Genomic DNA, 6,000 nt, shown 5'->3' with positions numbered 1-6,000 from the left:
TGATTATTTCTTAAAGAAAAATGTAAACCACAAGCATCTAAAAATCTAGGAGTGGTTCATTAATTATGATGGAATGGTAGAGTCAAGAAAGCAATCTGAGGAAGGCATGGGGAGTCTGTCAGAAAGCGCATTCCTCCGTGGCTTCCGCTTTAGCTCCTGTCCCCAGTTCCTGCTCTGATTCTCTTTACAATTGTAAGCTGTACGGTGAAATAAACCCTGCCTGAAGTTGCTTTTGGTCATGATATTTATCACAAGCATAAAAAAAACAAATAGGACTGAAAGGTATTTCTGAATGACAGTTTTTCTCAAGTGTCATGGTCCCTAAGGGTACAAAAGCACAGACCCTCTTCTTGCCACTGCCTTGGTCAATCCCGAGCTCAATCACCTCATTTCCCTGTACTGTTCAAAATAACAATGGCTGGGTCCTTTTCAACCAATAAAGATCTGTTTCACAGTTAAGTGGACACCTGGTCTTTGGGACCCCTCTCTCCAGAAAGTTCTCTTTGGTCCCACGGCTCTCCCATCTATCTACCTCTTGTGGCCCTGCTCACAGGGCTACATCCAGCTTCTTTACAGCGACAAACAGACGCTTCTGGGGCAGCTGGGGTTTGGATCTCTCCTTACTGTGTGCCTGGTGCGTGTGCGCACTGCTGAGAACGACACCTCAGACTCTCCTGTATTGTTTGAAGCTCTGCTGTCAGTTGAAGAGCTTCCGGAGCCATTCTGGATCCTTAGGAGACTGACTTAGGCACGGAGTCAGTCAGAGGAGAGACTTTGATGATGCCGCGGTAGTTTGAATGACATGTTCCTATGGCCTCAGGAGTTTAAATGCTTGGGTCCTGGTTGGTGGCCCCATTTGGGTAGGTTTACGAGGCGTGGCTTGCTTGTGGTAGTGTGTCACTGGAGGTGGGCTTTGGGGTTTCATAATCATGTGCTATTCTTATTTTCTTTTTCTGCTTCTTATTTGTGGTTTAAGTGAGCCCTCAGCTTCCGGCTGCATCCTTTATGCGCATGCCTGTTGCCATGCTTTCTCGACCTAATGATGATGAGTCCCAAATAAATCTTTCCTTGAGTAACTTGCCTTGGACGTGGTGTTTTGTTGTAGTGACAGAAAAAGTAGCTGAGACAATGCTTCCTTGGCCATGTCCACGGGCATAAAATTTGTTTGTTTTAAATACAGGGTCTCATGGTGGAGACCAGGCTAGTTTTGAAGCCATGGCAATCCTCCTGCCTCAGCATTCCGAGTGCTCGAAGTACAGACATGTGTCATTATGCCTGGTTCCCTTAGTTTTTTAGTCACTGTGCAGATTTCAGTAGTACTTGACTCATCCCAACACAAGCTGGGACAGGAGAATCCTTCCCTGCTGCAAGCTCCATCAGTTCACGATATTAGCCCAGGCCAAGTCAGAAATTGAATCAAAGTGCAAGATCCACCTGCTCCAAAAAAAGGAGCGATTAGAATGTAAGGGCAGGGAGAACCTTGATGTGACAGACCGTGTCATCCCAATATTACCGGCAGGGACATGAAGCCTAAAGGAAGTAACCCAGAGGGGGGTCTCAAGGAACTTCTGAGAAGCACTGTCCCTGATACCTATCTACATAGTGTTCCCTGGGGACAGCCAACAAGGGCCGCATCTCCAGACAGCTCAGGGCTTGGTTGCCAGTTCCTGGAAATTAGCATCTGCTAAATCTCCGGAGGAACAGGATTTTAAACAAGATCATTACTATTATTGTTTTAAATACAAGGCTCTCACAGGACCCAAAAGTGCAACCTCCCAGATTCTAAGTAGGGCTGGCTAAAGAAGGATGCTCCTTGGAAGGAGGTGCAAGTGTGGGCTCTATTTTAGGCTTTTAGGAGGAAAACGGGTGATCATGACTTCTACTGGATAGAGCAGCTATTTAGGGACATTTATTTTTGCTGAAATGTTTGCTGAGTCTTTTTATAAAGTACTTTAAATCTGAAAAGACTAAATTGCTTCTGTAGGAGCTCGGAGAACGGGGTGGGAAGGAAGAGGGCAGCCATAATGTTGTTGCTTTTATGTAGTGGTGACACCTTGGATTCAGTCTCCCTAGTGAAAAGAGAGAGAAATCAAGCAGAGGCGGTGACATAAATATCACACGGGACAGCTTGCTGCCTCTGCAGGCTTTCCCAGAGCTGCTGTTCCCCCTGATGGACAGGGCAATAGAGAAGACATTTCATGGGTTCTGAGAACCCTGGCTTCATTCAGGTCTTGGGATTCTGGATTTTAGGGAGTCACTGTGTCGCACCACCCAATATGGTCACTTACATCCCTACTTCTCTGGAAAAGCCAACCTTCATGTTTTAGACATATGGAGGACACGTGGCACAGCAAAGATCTAGACTGTGGAGCAACACCGTCTCTGCCTCCTTGAAAAAGACGCCCATGCTTGGGCAATCCAGTTATGGAATTTCTGAGGGTGGGACTCAGATATGGGGGCTTAAATTAAGTACTCCACGTGAGTCTAACGGGCAGTCTGCATTAGAACTACTGCTAGGCAAGCCAAGCCTTGATATGCAGAAGATTAACTTGAAGCATTTGCTATCTGGACCCAGCACAGGATTGCTGCTGCTGGATCCCACACTGAGGTCCTGGATGTAAATCACATCAGACTGGACCAGTTGCAGGGGCAGAAGGGTTTTTCCCCACTCTGTCAATAACCATAAGTGCAGTTTTCAGTAAGCCAAGCCTGAGCTTTTCCCATCTATAAAGGCAAATTAGGCCATGCCATTATTGAGAGCTCTTCAACCCCAGCTTTTCTATGACTTGGAGGATGCTGCTCAGGAGTGTGTTAAACCTTGCTTATAATAGCTTGTAAGAATTGGAAGTGAAATTTCTTGGAATTTTGCCAGCTTGATGTAAAAACAAAGCCATTATTTTATTTATTTATTTTTGTTCTATTTTTTTGGTTTTTTGAGACAGGGTTTCTCTGTGTAGACTTGGCTGTCCTAGACTCGCTTTGTAGACCAGGCTGGCCTCGAACTCACAGAGATCCGTCTGCCTCTGCCTCCCAAGTGCTGGGATTAAAGGCATGTGCCACCACGCCCGCTATTTCATGTTTTATAGCAATTTAACAGTCTGAGGGAAAGAGAGAGAGAGAGAGAGAGAGAGAGAGAGAGAGAGAGAGAGAGAGAGAGAGAGAGAGAGAGAGAGAATAAGTCCTCAAAATGCATTCCTTTCCAATTACTCAATAATTCTACTATTGTATATATTCTTGGGGCTATAGTCTTGTTAGAGCTGTGGAGTGTAAATAGCATAGAATGGCTTGGGAATCTCTGTAGATATACTGGAATTCAGTGCATCAAGATCATATATGACAGAAGAATTTACTCTATGGAATCAGCAAACTCATCAAGGCTGGACTTACTGGCCTACCAATTTGTCTGTATTTCAGGAAATAAGCAATGGAGGGAGTGTCATAATGTAAATTAAACTTAAAATGCATGCTGGAGTAGAAGCAAGTTTTAGTTTAATGTCTATTATATATGTATATATACATATATGTAGCATGTATATGTATGTTTCTCACAAGAATGAGAAATAAATTGATGGTACATTGTGAATCTAATGAGATGACAACAAACATTATTAGGAAATGAGTTAGTGGTTGGATTGTTTCATAGTTTGGTGAAGAACTACAAAAGATAGTTAAAATCTATAAAATCATTCAGTGAGAATTAATTAATCAGCTAGAGCTTACCCAAAAGGACTTGCATATTTTATTATTATTATTTATAAATAGTGTACTACTTAAGTTTGAGCTGTTATGTCTGGCAACATATGCATTTATACAGATAAAGAAAGGTGTAACAGGCCCATTCATTTTGCCAACCAGAGAGCTCATGGCATTCAACAGCATGATACCAGATAAAAAGAGCATAATTTTACAAAACGTGTTCTCAGCTTGCTCGCCTGGTAAATATGTGTTTGAAATTAGAAACAGAACCCTGCATGCGTGCAGAGACTTCCCATCTAAAGGTGCAATGAACAGAGTCATAGAGAGTGAGAGTGTCTGACTGAGGGCTCTGAGCCCCATGTCTGGAAAGGCAAAAGGTCTTTCCAGTGGGAACTGCTGGAGAATCTGGGCAAGAAGACTGTGGTCTACATTTAATTAAATTTCCTCTTGGAAAGAAACTCAAAACAGCTCCTTTTCCAGGGTTATGGAAAACTGGTTGCATGGTGGGCTTCAAGGTTTCTGATGTTACATTTTCCATTCCTCTACCCAGTGGCATCCACAGCATCCACAGCATCCATCATTCAACACACACTCCTGCTTAGCAGCTCCTAGTGTTAAGCCTGTGGGGGCGGGAGGGGGGGAGTTCTGTTCACAATGAGTGAAAGATGGGGCTTGTTTCTAAGAATCTAGTTAGAGAAATACACACATACAAACGAATTTCAGGTTCCATCCACTTTAATCTGGTCTGTCAAAATCACAATAAAACCGGTTTCTTGTTGGCAGAATCATACTCTTTGTTCTCCATATTTGTGGATGCTTAGAACGTACATTTATAAACCTTCTCTGGGCGCCATTTTACAGAGCATCGTTTACATGGGCTAGTGCCAAAGGTTCAGCATGGTTCAAGAAAGTCACGCTCCCCGATGGCATTCATGTTAGCTCCTTAAAAATATTGTGACTCTGGGTGACTCATTTCAATTCCTGGCTGGATGAGCATGAAAAGATATTCTAGGCAATCTTTGCAAATATTTCCATTCTTTCAGCATAGATGTGAAGCGCTAAAGGGGTGTGGGAGTGGTTGTCGGGGAATACTGCTCGTGCTCATTGGATTCTCAATCAAATAAACAAAGAGCAACTGTGCACAAAAATCAATTCAAAATGGATCAAAGGTCTTAGTTTGCAACCTGAAACATTGAAAGTTTCAGAAGAAAACATGGGGAATAGTCCTTGGAGTAGGCAAGGACTTTTAAAATGGACTATCAGTCAACAACACGAGAGCATCAATAGATATCAGACATCAACAGTGTCATCAAGTGAGGCTGCATGAAAAAAATACTTCCACAGAGCCAAGGAAACAATCAGCAGAGTTCACAGGCAGGCCACAGAATGGGAGAAAATCTTTACCAACTGCACGGCAGACAAGGGGCGAATATTGAAAATTACAAAGAATTACAGAAATTAAATACCAAAGGAAAGAAACTCCCAATCAACCAATGGACAAATGAATGAATAAATACTTTGAAAGAAAGAAAAAACAAAAGACAGACATAAAATGGCTAAGAACTACTTTGAAAAATGTTCAATATTCCTAGACACCAGGGAAATGTAAATTAAAACTATTTGAGATATAACTTCACCCAGTTATGATCAAGAAATTTGACAATGAATGTTGGAGATAATGTGGAGAGAGAGAGAGAGAGAGAGAGAGAGAGAGAGAGAGAGAGAGAGAGAGAAGGGGACCCTTATTCACTGTTTGTGCGAGCGCAAATTAATACAGCCTCTGTGGAAATAAGTTTAGGGATTTCTCAAAAATTAAAAATAGAACTATCATGTGACCCTGATATTTCACATCCTATCATAGAGATAGTTGTACCCCATGTTATTGCTGCTTTATTCATTATAGAAAGGAATTGGAATCAACCTAATTGTTCATGAATAACAAATCACACACTCGCAGACATGCGCGCGCGAGCGCGTGTGTGCACACACACACACACACATACTACTCAGTTCTAGAGATATTTGAGGTTAAAATTTGACAGGAAAATGGAAGAACTCTGCTATATGTATTAAGTGAAGTCACACAATTTCAGAGCGAATAAGCCACATGTTCTTTCTCATCTGTGGAGTCTAGTAAATAAAATATGACTATGTGTAAACAGACATACATGTGGGTACAGTATAGCCCTAGGAAAGGAGAATAAGGAATAACAAATAAGAGGGACCGAGGAAGGTCTGAATGCAGGGAAGTGTTTTTCTAGTTCTAATTCTGATTTTTGTTTTGTTTTGGTGTGGATAGATGCA

The sequence above is a fragment of the Acomys russatus genome, chromosome 32 (assembly GCF_903995435.1).
Source record: "Acomys russatus chromosome 32, mAcoRus1.1, whole genome shotgun sequence".
Lineage (NCBI taxonomy): Eukaryota > Metazoa > Chordata > Mammalia > Rodentia > Muridae > Acomys > Acomys russatus.
This window is presented reverse-complemented; position numbering follows the sequence as displayed.